The following is a 14616-nucleotide window of genomic DNA, read 5'->3' as shown; positions in this document are numbered from 1 at the left end:
AGAGTGGTACCCTTCCTTTATACCCTCAGTCTTCCTGTCTGCTAACTCATTGTGGCTAACTCCTGCTCCAATGACGCCGAATGCGGCCATCGCTCAAAAGGTGCTTTGTCAGCACCAACTAACCCCCGCCTTTTCCTCACCTAAGCAGAACATTCACGTCAAAAGGACGTCCGTCTCCTGCCTGGCTGTTCTGACCTGGGATTTCCAATTCGAGCTAGCCTTAGTGTACTCCATTATCAGTCACCTTTAAAACATACATTTTCAAAACATTAAGGTTTCTTATTCCACTCAATTCTAATCCTAATCCAACCTAATTTATTACTCCATTACATTCTAAACATGCAACATTTTAAACACTCCAACACTATTACATTATCAACCTCCTCCTCTAACAAACACAGTCTATATACATCACACCTTACAGAAAACAACATTATAACATTCTTAACCATTTTAATGCGCTACTTTAATCCACCTTTAATATTTCACAATGTTTTCAACCTTTAACATTTAACATATTTAACCTTGAATTTTCACTTCACCTCAGTCACAATTAATTTATTCAACTTTTTCTTATTTTCTTTAATCAATGTCAAATCTCTTATCAATGTTCTCTATGCTCCATGTGTGAGTGCAAGTGGGGCCTTCCTACCTATGCACTCTGTCACTAAACTGTCACAGAAAACATATATATCTATAACTCAACAGGTGTTTAGTGGTCCCTATATAGTGGTCCCTATATCTATAACTCAACAGGTGGTCCCTATATAGTGGTCCCTATATCTATAACTCAACAGAGCTTTGTTGAATCTTTCCTTCCTCTTGTGACGGGACATTGGGACTTCAGTACAGCCTACTCCATCATCATCATCATCATCATCATCATCATCATCATCAAAATCTGCAGAGGGTCCGTCAGGTTGTCCAGAGGTCTCAGTTTCCTGGGAGTTGAGTATGGCTTCCAGCATGTCTTTGTAAAGCTGCTCAGAGGAAGAGTCTTCCATCAGGAGAGAATCCGGGGTCACCCCCCCTCTCAGTTGGCCCACAAGCTGGTGCACCAGAGTTCCCTTGTACAGCCTAGACTCCAACAGGGAAACAACAGAGGGTTGACTTAGCTATGTTGCTGCTGGGATAGAAAACAATGTAAAGGAATAACACTGGTCTACTCTAGAGGTTTGAGGTTAGAGGTTAGGGTTGATTCAGGAAGTGATACCTTACCAGGCACACTGAGGCTCCAGTAGAGGGAAGCACAGCAGTTGGTTCAGGTTAAGGCCATCCCTCATGCAGCGCTGCCATTGGCTATAGGCGTGGGCCACACCCAGGTCTAGTCTCCTAGCACCTCTCTGAATCAGCCCTCTCAGCCTCTCCAACACTGGTCCCTCCTCTATAAACCCTGATACACAAAAAAGAGGAGTCATTGGCTGCACTTCACACACTTTATTTATACATTCTAAGTTGTGTGCCTGTGTGTGTGTTTTCATTCATATTCTGGTCCATACCTCTATGGCTCTTCCTCTGTCTGCAGAGCTCTCCGTACACCAGTCCTAGTAGCAGGGCCTGCAGGAGAGGAAGGTCTGGTTGGGGATGGGCGTGCCTCAGCCAGTAGCAGGTAACAGCCACAGGAAGTTTCAGATGAGATGGGAGACCATTCAAAGTGGACTGGGACACATCAAGGGTCTCCAAAAACACCTCAAGCCGAACTGAATGTGGAGCCTAAGAAACAGAACAAGAGAATGAGAATCAATTTCAGAATCAACAGCAGTATGTTTATATTATACAGTATACTATATCACATGTATACATACCTGAAATACTGTTTAAAATATCGCATGTATACATACCTGATATACTGTATACTATATCACATGTATACATACCTGATATACTGTATACTATATCACATGTATACATACCTGATATACTGTATACTATATCACATGTATACATACCTGATCCAGCTTGTGTAGCTGCAGGTGTTGTGCAGCACTGGGCAAGATGGCTTTAACCATGCTGCTGGTCAGGTTCGTGTCTTCCCTGTCATACTCCTCCACTTCCTTCCTCTCACCCAGCAGCAGCCCGTAGAATACCTGCCGTATGGGCCGAGAGGTGATGTTCCCACTGGCTAAGCTGTGGTCTTCCACTTGGACAGCCTGTATCACTGGCCTCAGCAGCAGAATGTATATCATGTAGGGGGGAAGTGTCCCCTTCGTCAACGGCAGCAGGGTCCAGTGTGGAAGGACACTCAGATGGTCTGGGAGAAGGCTGGGATCAGGAGCCTTGCCATCATTGAAGAACCTCTCCAGGCAACCGGGTTGAAGCTGGTATGTCTCTATGCTCAGAGAGAGGGCCTCGAGGGCATTATCCATGCTGTGTTGGTTGTTCCTAGAAACGATGAGTCTGGGTACATTGTCCAAGGCCTCCTGCTGCTCCTGGAAACTGGCCAGCCATTTCAGCAACTTGTTGAAAAAGACAACCCCTTCCCAAGCACAAAAAACAACACACATATATATATATATATTATATATATATATATATATATATATATATATACAATAAAGCAGACATTGAATGTCCCTTTGAGCATCAATTACACCAGTTATTAATTACACTTTGGATGGTGTATCAATACACCCAGTCACTATAAAGATACAGGCGTCCTTCCTAACTCAGTTGCCAGAGAGGAAGGAAATCGCGAGGTCAATGAGGTCATGAGGTCAATGGCGACGTTAATGGCTGTGATAGGAGAAAGGTGAGGATGGATCAACAACATTGTAGTTATTCCACAATACTAACCTAATTGACAGAGTGAAAAGAAGGAAGCCTGTACAGCAGGGATCTCCAACCTTTTCTAGCATGACAGCTACATAAAGAAAAATGAATTTCACGAGCTACTCATTTTTTTTATAGCTTTCAAATCGACAAATTCTTCTCCTCTCCTCAGCCCTGCAACTCTTCCCCTGTTCCTTATACAAGAGATGTGTTTTCTGGCAATATATAATAGTCAAATAACAACTCTAAGGGGGCCCCATAAAATGTTATTTTGAATTATTCCAAATTCTGTTTTTTACTCTCAATATTACAATTATTCAGAGAGAAACAACGGAAATTGATGTTCTGAGTCCATGTCAATGCTTAACTCACATCAACAGAAAAATGTAGAGGTCTGAAAAAAATGCTAACAAATGTATATATTTTCTGTAATTCCCTTTTAATTGTGCATCTAGCAGGAGAGGAATGTATTGGTTTAGCAACGTTTCTGCTGTTAGGCCTACTGCTGCAGCACATCATGGCAGAGACTGCTAAACAATGGCCTCCTAATTTATGCAAATAATCATGGTATACACTACCGGTCAAAAGTTTGGGGTCACTTAGAAATGTCCTTGTTTTTGAAAGAAAAGCACAATATTTGGCCATAAAAATAACATCAAATTGATCAGAAATACAGTGTAGAAATTGTTAATGTTGTAAATGACTATTGGAGCTGGAAACGGAAGATTTGTTATGGAATATCAACATAGGCGTACAGAGGCCCATTATCAGCAACCATCACTCCTGTATTTCAATGGCATGTTGTGTTAGCTAATCCAAGTTCATCATTTTAAAAGGCTAATTGATCATTAGAAAACCCTTTTGCAATTATGTTAGCACAGCTGAAAACTGTTGTACTGATTAAAGAAGCAATAAAATTGGCCTTCTTTAGACTAGTTGAGTATCTGGAGCATCAGCATTTGTGGGATCGATTACAGGCTCAAAATGGCCAGAAACTCGTCAGTCTATTCTTGTTCTGAGAAATGAAGACTATTCCATGCGAGAAATTGCCAAGAAACTGAAGATCTCGTACAACGCTGTGTACTACTCCCTTCACAGAACAGCGCAAACTGTCTCTAACCAAAATAAAAAGAGGAGTGGGAGGCCCCGGTGCACAACTGAGCAAGAGGACAAGTACATTAGAGTGTCTAGTTTGAGAAACAGAAGGCTCACAAGTCCTCAACTGGCAGCTTCATTAAATAGTACCCGCAAAATACCAGTCTCAACGTCAACAGTGAAGAGGCGACTCCGGGATGCTGGCCTTCTAGGCATTTCACTGTAAGGTCTACACATGTTGTATTCGGCGCATGTGACTAATACAATTGATTTGATTTAAGTCAAGGTCAGAATATGCCGTAGACACACCTTAAATTATTTGATCTCCACAACAAATGACATTATCATGTTGTCATGAATTTAAACATTGTCATGTTTAAATTCATGGTCAGACAACACAAAGAGAGAATGGTACATAAAAAAAGGGAATTACGTTCCATTGACGTGCGCTTAACTTGGGTGGGAATCGGCCCTCAGAGGAGGAATGTATTATATGAAAAGTTTTCTATTCCATCTTATTTGAAAATGAAACCTCATAACAGACAAGCTGCTGCACACAATTTGTAAAAACTTGTTGGGTTGGTTGTTCTCTAGATCTAGAACCCAAACAGGTTGGGTTGGTTGGTATGGGTAGGTATAAACTACGGACAATGAACACAATCGCATTTCATCAATGGAAATGTGAATGCACAGAGATACCGTCACGAGATTCCAAGGCCCTTTGTCATGCCATTCATCCAAATTATGTTTCAGCCACATGTCTCAAGGATCTGTACACATTGTGTGTGTGTGTGTGTGTGTGTGTGTGTGTGTGTGTGTGTGTGTGTGTGTGTGTGTGTGTGTGTGTGTGTGTGTGTGTGTGTGTGTGTGTGTGTGTGTGTGTGTGAGAGAGAGAGACTAGTTAATGTATTGCAGAGCTTTTTGTCACATCTCTTCCCCCAATGATTCTTGGTTGTACTATTTTAATCTCTGAAGAAACACTTATCTGGTGGAAGCACTTCATTCTGTTTCTTTGCTTGTAGTATTTGTAGTATTTGTAGTATTTGTTTACAAAATGAAAATAAAGATACTGTAACTGTATGGAATTTCATATGGTAAAGTCCACTATGTTGTGAGCTGCTGCTTGCATTTGACCAGTTGTCTCAGATAAACAGAATAAATGTCAGTGGTATGTTTTCTGATTTCAGATATACACAACCGGTCAAAAGTTTTAGAACACCTACTCATTCAAGTGTTTTTCTTTATTTTTACAATTTTCTACATTGTAGAATAATAGTGAAGACATCAAAACTATTAAATAACACGTATGGAATCAGTAACCAAACAAGGGTTAAACAAATCAAATATATTTTATATTTGAGATTCTTCAAATAGCCACCCTTTGCCTTGACGACAGCTACAATATTATTGTAGCGATCCTTGAGCCACCTTACAATTCCCACCAAGTGGGTTAACCCTGTTGGCACAACGCGTAGGGTGTTGCCTTTCACACCAGCTACCTGGGTTCGCCCCACCATTCACTACAGTATTATATATATATATTATTATTTTTTATTATTTAACTAGGCAAGTCAGTTCAGAAATAAATATTTTTTACAATGACGGCCTAAGAACAGTGGGTTAACTGCGTTGTTCAGGGGCAGAACGACAGATTTTTAACATGTCAGCTCGGGAATTCGATCTAGCAACCTTTCGGTTACTTGCCCAACGCTCTAACCACTAGGCTACCTGCCGTCCCAAATGCATCTGTAGTAGTTATGTATACTTCGGTATACACGTAATTTGTTCAAACTTACTGCGCTTCCGATTGGGTTCCATCGGCGAGTTGTCTTCAAACTTGATGGAAAAGCCCATCTTTTTCAAGTTGACATAGTCGTTTCCTGCGATGGCAGCGAAGACTGGGAGAAGCTGTCTGTTGATGTTGAAGTGACTGCAGAAGCTTGTTGTGGTGTATCTCTTGCAGGGGATGTAATTTTGAGAACTCCAGCGTTGCACCGACGCGTTCTGCCACTTAAAACAGGACATGGGCAGATATCCTGCCTGGATGTCAAAAATATAAAAGTCATTGTCATTGGACAGGACTGGACAGTTCCACTTTTGAGCCAAGGAGGCTATTTCTGGGTCTGCCTCAAAAATGGCCTGTGCGAAAGGCACCTTCAGGCTGGAGAGGACCTCTTTAAAGACTTGTCTGGCAAGGGTTGGTATTAATCTGCCCCTTCGATGCCCCTTGGACAAGTGGTTGGCTGTGTCGATCTTTGATTTACCTCGTTCTTTGAGAGTTTCAAACTTTTTGTCGGTGTGTTCGGAGCCTCCGTCTATAATCACATAAGGTTCAATGCCACAATCTCTCAGCGCCTTAAAACTTCTTGCAACTATAGGGGGAGCTGTTTCGCATTAGCATTTTTTGGTCTCCAAATTAAACTGCCTAGCACTCAATTCTTGCTCGTACAATATGCATATTATTGTTATTATTGGATAGAAAACACTCTCTAGTTTCTATAGCCGTTTGAATTATGTCTCTGAGTGGTACAGAACTCAATCTACAGCACTTTTCATGATAGGGAGTCAGATTTCAGACATCTTGGCCCCTGATCTGGAGTCAGTTTAAAGGTCCGTGTAAATGCTATGGAGAAACAGACACTTCTTACGTCTTCCCCTGGATGTCAGTACGTGATGACGCTTTGAATGGAGTCGATTGCGCAATCAGTGCCTCTATAATTCACAAAATACCGGCAGTAGCGTTCTTTCGGACTCTGCGCTCAACGCAAGAAGGACATCTGACTGGCCTTTTTCCAAGCCTTGGTTTAGCCAGTAATATAGCGCCGGTCATGTTTTTACTCGTAATAGGTGTTAAAAACATCATAAGGTAGTTAATTTGAACCGTTTTATAGCAATTTATATCCGTTTAGTGCGATTTTGAGGCATTGCTTTGTAATACACTTTGAAGCTTTGGGCACGTTTCGGGGTCCCGGTCGAACGTTAGTGGACATTTCGACGGACAGAGGACATCTTTCGACCAAAAGAAGATTAGACCCAAGAAAGGATACATTGCCCAAGAATCTGATGGAAAATCACCTCAAAGTAAGAAATATTTAATATGATAAATCGTTGTTCTGTCGAAATATTTTAAACGCATATTTCGCCATTTTGTTTGGTATAGCTTCGCTTGGCGAACCCTGTATTGCACAGTAAGGATAATTTTAGAAATGTAAATCAGCGATTGTATTAAGAACTAATTTGTCTTTCGATTCCTGTCAACCCTGTATTTTTTAGTCAAGTATATGATTAGCTTTCGATTAAACTAGATCACTCTGAAAGATGACGTCCGACATTTTGAGGCTTGATTTGCTACTATTTTCATTGTATAACCACGTTTTTTTATGGCTAAATATGCACATTTTCGAACAAACAATATATGTATGTTGTAATATGATGTTACAGGACTGTCATCGGAAGAATTCTGAGAAGGTTAGTGAAACAATTAATATATTTTGGTGTTGATAACGTTATCGCTCCCTTTGCCTTGAATTCATGCTGGGGTAACGTTTGCACATGTGGTATGCTAACTTATCGATTTATTGTGTTTTCGCTGTAAAACGCTTAGAAAATCTGAAATATTGTCTGAAATCACAAGATCTGTGTCTTTCCATTGCTATGCTTTGTCTATTTTTATGAACTGTTTTATGATGAGTAAATTGGTCATACACGTTGCTCTCTGTAGTAATTCTAGTCGAGTTGTGATGGTGGGTGCAATTGTAAACTGTGATTTATACCTGAAATATGCACATTTTTCTAACAAAACCTATCCTATACCATAAATATGTTATCAGACTGTCATCTGATGAGTTTTTTTCTTGGTTAGTGGCTATCAATATCTTTATTTGGCCGAATTGGTGATAGCTAGTGGTAGAGAGAGAAATGGTGGACAAGAAATGAAAGGGTGTATTTTGCTAACGTGGTTAGCTAATAGATTTACATATTGTGTCTTCCCTGTAAAACATTTTAAAAAACAGAAATGATGGGTTTATTCACAAGATCTGTATCTTTCATCTGGTGTCTTGGACTTGTGATTTAATGATATTTAGATGCTACTATTTAATTGTGACGCTATGCTAGCGATGCTAATCAGTGTGGGGGGGGGGGGGGGGGGGGGTGATCCCGGATCCGGGGTTGAGGCTCGGTAAAGGTTAAAGAACTCACAGACCTGGTCCTCAAAATCATCATAATCCCCTCCATGCTGCTGATCCACACTTGAGTTAAAATAAAGAAAGTGGTAGATATTACTACCATCTATGACCACCTTGCTGTTTCTGAAGCGATCATCTGTTAAAATCGCTCCATGGTCATCTATAAATCTGGCCAAACCCTGGATACCCATGATGAGCTTCTTCTAGGATATGATGTCTCTCCAAGTGAAGAGTTTCAGTCACAGGACTATTTATAGCATCATTACAATGGAAGGGTTTACATTTCGTTAAGTTTCCCTTTCAATACGTCATCTCCCTAATCTCTTTATGGTCACTTGCTGAGCAGGTCTAGACTAGTTTATGGGAAATCCTATATGAAAATAATACAGTCAGAAATGGGTTACTACCATGGTGGTGGTGTGGGCTACCGTGGTGGTGGTGTGGGCTACTACGGTGGTGGTGGTGTGGGCTACCGTGGTGGTGGTGTGGGCTACTACGGTGGTCGTGGTGTGGGCTACTACGGTGGTGGTGTGGGCTACTACGGTGGTGGTGTGGGCTACTACGGTGGTGGTGTGGGCTACTACGGTGGTGGTGTGGGCTACCATGGTAGTGGTGTGGGCTACTACGGTGGTGGTGTGGGCTACCATGGTAGTGGTGTGGGCTACTACGGTGGTGGTGTGGGCTACCATGGTGGTGTGGACTACTACGGTGGTGTGTCAGTTAAATTGCAGGAGGACATGGAGTAACAGGTCAAAGGTTTAAATGTGTATTCAGTTAAAATACAAGAGGGGAGTTTTGGTTTAGCAGGTGAATGGAGAAGAAGCTCGTGGACAAAGCTCCTACGTATTATTTAATTTTGCCAAATATGTACTTTGTGTTCCACTTTCTTACATATCATGTTTGATTGGTGAGTTCGTAAGTTACCTTTTTGATTCAAATGTCACACGACCTGAGGAGCAGAATACCTGTCAAAAACAATTCAACAATTCAATCCTCAGGTTGTTTTTGTCATAAATAATCAATAATATTTCAACCGGACAAAAGCTTCGTCAATAGAAAAAGAGAAACAAGAAAGGCGCGCTCCCGATCACGCGCTGGACTCATGTCTGGAAATTTCCACTGTCCACTCATTGAAAGTGCTGTATCTCCCTAATTTTTCAGCGTAAAACCCTGAAACAATGCCTAAAGACTGGCCACATGTAGAAGAAGCCATAGAGATCGTGAACTGGGTTCTAAGTCTTTGTATGGTGGATAGGCTTTCAATGGAAAAACAGCCTTTCAAAATAATAGTACTTCCTGGATGGATTTTCCTCAGGTTTTCGCCTGCCATATCAGTTCTGTTATACTCACAGACATTATTTTAACAGTTTTGGAAACTTTAGAGTGTTTTCTATCCAAATATTTTAAATGCATATCCTAGCTTCTGGGCCTGACTAGCAGGCAGTTTAGTTTGGGCACGCTTTTCATCCAAAATTCCGAATGCTGCTTAGTGAGGTTAATGTGGATGTAAAGGTACTGGCGAAGGTGATAGCGAGGCGTCTCACCAGGACTCATATCACAGGAACAAACCGTCTTTATAAATGACAGATATTCAATTTTTAACATTCAGACACTTGTTTAACATTATTTATTCTAAGCAATTCTCCAACTACCCTGAGGTGGTTATCTCCCTCGACGCAGAGAAAGCATTCGACAGAATTCAGTGGGGAGTACCTATTTGCTGTTCTTAAAAAAAATGGATTTGGGGACAAATTTAGCTCATGGATCCATCTCTTGTATACATCTCCCCAGGCCAGTATCGTACCAATGACACCCGTTCTGATTATTTTGCCCTGGAACGTGGGACATGCCAAGGCTGCCCACTGTCCCCTTTATTATTTGCCATCGCCATTGAGCCCCTTTCAGTAGCTTCACGGGCATCCACCTCTTTCCAAGGTGTAATACAGGAAGGAGTTGAACATAGAGTAACAAATAATCTGCATATAATGATAACCTATGTAAATAACCCTGTAACCTGTTTTACCTTCTATCCTTTCTATTCTGGAGATCTTTGGCTCCTTCTCAGGTTACAAGCTGAATCTCCAGAAAAGTGAGTGCTTCCCAATCAATCCAGCAGCGCAACAGCAGACAGACTTGTCCTTTCAGCTCTGGTTTCAAAAACCTTGGAGTGAACGTACCTCGTTCATTACATGCTCTTTTTTTCTGCAAACTTTGCTCCCCTTCTTGCGCAGTGATAGGAACGATTAATGCCGTAAAAATTAACAGTTTACCCAAGTCTATTTCAATCTATCCCATTGTTTTTACTAAAGTGTTTTTTCAAGTCAATTAATCAGGCTGTTACCACATTTTTCTGGGGAGGAAAGGTACCCAGAGTCAGTAGATCTTTACTTCAGAGATGGTGTGGGTACTCTGCATACCCCTCTCGCTATACTCACAATCCTGTAGTGCTTTCCACAATTAATTAAAACTTCTTAGGGCTGAGATCCCGTTAACGGGATCGACATGACAACAGCCAGTGAAAGTTCAGGGCGCCAAATTCAAAACAACAGAAATCTCATAATTAAAATTCCTCAAACATACAAGTATCTTATACCATTTTAAAGGTAATCTTGTTGTTAATTCCACCACAGTGTCCGATTTCAAATAGGCTTTACAGCGAAAGTACCACAAACGATTATGTTAGGTAAGAGCCAAGTCACAGAAAAACACAGCCATTTTTCCAGCCAAAGAGTGGAGTCACAAAAATCAGAAATTGAGATAGAATTAATCACTAACCTTCGATGATCTTCATCAAATGACACTCATACTGTAACGTTCGTCTGGTGGTGTATGAACGGACCAAGGCGCAGCGGGTGATGAATACATAACTATTTATTTCAAAACAGACGAAACACTGACAAAACACTAGAACAAACTACAAAACAATAAACGAAGGCAACAGACCTGAAACAAACGAACTTACATATAGACGAAGGACGCAAGAACAGGAACAGACTACCTAAAACGAACGAACAAACGAAACAGTCCCATGTGGATTACACAGACACAGGAACAATCACCCACAAACAAACAGTGAGAACAATCTACCTTAATATGACTCTCAATCAGAGGAAACGCCAAACACCTGCCTCTAATTGAGAGCCATACCAGGCAACCCATTAACCCAACATAGAAAACACATAACATAGACTACCCACCCAAACTCACGCCCTGACCAATTAAACACATACCAAACAACAGAAAACAGGTCAGGAACGTGACACATAGGACTTCATATTACACAATAAATGTTTTTCGATATAGTGCATATTTATTTAAAAAAATCTCAGTAAACATTGGCGTGTTATGTTCAGTAGTTCCAAAAACATCCGGTGATTTTGCAGAGAGCCTCATCAATTTACAGAAATACTCATTATAAATGTTGATGAAAATACAAGTGTTACATGTTACATGAAAATATAGACAAACTTCTCCTTAATGCAACCGCTGTGTCAGATTTCAAAAAAGTGTTATGGAAAAAGCAAACCATGCAATAATCTGAGTACGGCGCTCAGAGACCCAACAAGCCAAAAAGATATCCGCCATATTGTGCAGTCAACAGAAGTCAGAAATAACATTATAAATATTCACTTATCTTTGATGATCTTCATCAGAATGCACTCCCATGAATCCCAGTTCCACAATAAATGTTTGATTTGTTCGATAATGTCCATCATTTATGTCCAAATAGCTACTTTTGTTAGCGCGTTTTGTAAACAAATCCAAAGTCACGAAGCGCATTCACTAGGAGCAGACGAAATGTCAAAAAGTTCTGTTACAGTCCGTAGAAACATGTCAAACGATGTATAGAATCAATCTTTAGGATGTTTTTAACATAAATCTTCAATAATGTTCCAACCGGAGAATTCCTTTGTCTGTAGAAAAGCAATGGTCCTGTAGTGCTGTAGAGCTACCTCTCACATGAACGAGCATCACGAGCCTGTGGCACTCTGCCAGACCACTGACTCAAAGAGCCCTTATGAGCTCCTCCTTTACAGTAGAAGCCTCAAACAAGTTTCTAAAGATGGTTGACATGTAGTGGAAGCCTTAGGAAGTGCAACATGACCAATATCCCACTGTATCTTCATTAGGGAATGAGTTGAAAATCGACCAACCTCAGATTTCCCACTTCCTGTGATTTTCAGTCACATGACTATTTACAGCGTCATTACAATGGATGTGTTGCTCTTTTGTTAAGTTTCCCTTTCCGAAAACCTAACAGGCTAACACCCTGGAGGAGGAATGTATGATGCAGACAGTGCTCATCACACATGATCACTTAGACACTGTCAGGTACCTGACTTACCTTGTCTAGTTTTCTGTTCCATTGTATTTGGAAATGAAACCTTCATAACTGATAAACTGCTGCACACTATTTCTATAAACTGGTTGGGTTGGTTGGCAAATGCCTGTATTTAGTTTAGCTTGCTGGTGGTGTTGTGGGCTACTGTGATGGTGGTGGTGTGGGCTCCCATGGTGGTGGTGGTGGTGTGGGCTACCATGGTGGTGGTGGTGTGGGCTACAATGGTGGTGTTGTGGGCTACCATGGTGGCGTGAGCTACAGTGGTGGTGGTGGTGGTGGTGGTGTGGGCTAACTTGGCGGTGGTGTGGGCTACCGTGGTGGTGGTGTGGGCTACAATGGTGGTGGTGGTGTGGGCTACGGTGGTGGTGGTGGTGTGGGCTACCATGGTGGTGTGGTGTGGGCTACGGTGGTGATGGTGGTGTGGGCTACCGTGGTGGTGGTGGTGGTGTGGGCTACCATGGTGGTGTTGGTGTGGGCTACCATGGTGGTGTTGTTGTGAGCTACCATGGTGGTGGAGGTGTGGGCTACCATGAGGTTGGTGCTGTGGGCTACCATGGTGGTGGAGTTGTGGGCTACCGTGGTGGTGGTGGTGGTGCTGTGGGCTACTGTGGTGGTGGTGGGTGTGGGCTACCATGGTGGTGGTGGTGGTGTGGGCTACCATGGTGGTGGTGGTGGTGTGGGCTACCATGGTGGTGGTGGTGGTGTGGGCTACCATGGTGGTGGTGGTGGTGTGGGCTACCGTGGTGGTGGTGGTGGTGTGGGCTACCGTGGTGGTGGTGGTGGTGTGGGCTACCGTGGTGGTGGTGGTGGTGTGGGCTACCATGGTGGTGGTGGTGGTGTGGGCTACCATGGTGGTGGTGGTGGTGTGGGCTACCATGGTGGTGGTGGTGGTGTGGGCTACCGTGGTGGTGGTGGTGTGGGCTACCGTGGTGGTGGTGAAGGTGTGGGCTACCGTGGTGGTGGTGGTGGTGTGGGCTACCGTGGTGGTGGTGGTGGTGGTGGTGTGGGCTACCGTGGTGGTGGTAGTGGTGGTGTGGGCTACCGTGGTGGTGGTAGTGGTGGTGTGGGCTACCGTGGTGGTGGTGGTGGTGGTGGTGTGGGCTACCGTGGTGGTGGTGGTGGTGTGGGCTACCGTGGTGGTGGTGGTGGTGGTGGTGTGGGCTACCGTGGTGGTGGTGGTGGTGGGCTACCGTGGTGGTGGTGGTGTGGGCTACCGTGGTGGTGGTGGTGGTGGTGGTGGTGTGGGCTACCGTGGTGGTGGTGGTGTGGGCTACCGTGGTGGTGGTGGTGGTGGTGGTGGTGTGGGCTACCGTGGTGGTGGTGGTGTGGGCTACCGTGGTGGTGGTGGTGGTGTGGGCTACCGTGGTGGTGGTGGTGGTGTGGGCTACCGTGGTGGTGGTGGTGGTGGTGTGGGCTACCGTGGTGGTGGTGGTGGTGTGGGCTACCGTGTTGGTGGTGGTGGTGTGGGCTACCGTGGTGGTGGTGGTGGTGGGCTACCGTGGTGTGTGGTGGTGGTGGTGTGGGCTACCATGGTGGTGGTGGTGTGGGCTACCATGGTGGTGGTGGTGGTGGTGTGGTGGTGGTGGTGGTGTGGGCTACCATGGTGGTGGTGGTGGTGTGTGGGCTACCATGGTGGTGGTGGTGGTGGTGTGGGCTACCGTGGTGGTGGTGGTGGTGGTGTGGGCTACCATGGTGGTGGTGGTGGAGTTGTGGGCTACCATGGTGGTGGTGGTGGTGGATATGTGGGCTACCATGGTGGTGTTATTGTGGGCTACCATGGTGGTGGTGTGGCCTACCATGGTGGTGGTGGTGGTTGTGTGGGCTACGATGGTGGTGGTGGTGGTGTGGGCTGCCGTGGTGGTGGTGGTGGTGGTGGTGGTGGTGGTGTGGGCTACCGTGGTGGTGGTGGTGTGGTGGTGGTGGTGGTGGTGGTGGTGTGGGCTACCGTGTGGTGGTGGTGGTGTGGGCTACCGTGGTGGTGGTGGTGGTGGTGTGGGCTACCGTGGTGGTGGTGGTGGTGGTGGTGGTGTGGGCTACCGTGGTGGTGGTGGTGGTGGTGGTGGTGGTGGTGGTGGTGGTGGTGGTGGTGGTGGTGGTGTGGGCTACCGTGGTGGTGGTGGTGGTGGTGGTGGTGTTGGTGGTGGTGTGGTGGTGGTGGTGGTGATGTGTGTGGTGGTGTTGGTGGTGTGGGCTACCATGGTGGTGGTGGTGGTGGGGTGGTGG

Source organism: Salvelinus namaycush, unplaced genomic scaffold (assembly GCF_016432855.1).
Source record: "Salvelinus namaycush isolate Seneca unplaced genomic scaffold, SaNama_1.0 Scaffold1311, whole genome shotgun sequence".
In the NCBI taxonomy this organism is placed as follows: domain Eukaryota; kingdom Metazoa; phylum Chordata; class Actinopteri; order Salmoniformes; family Salmonidae; genus Salvelinus; species Salvelinus namaycush.
This window is presented reverse-complemented; position numbering follows the sequence as displayed.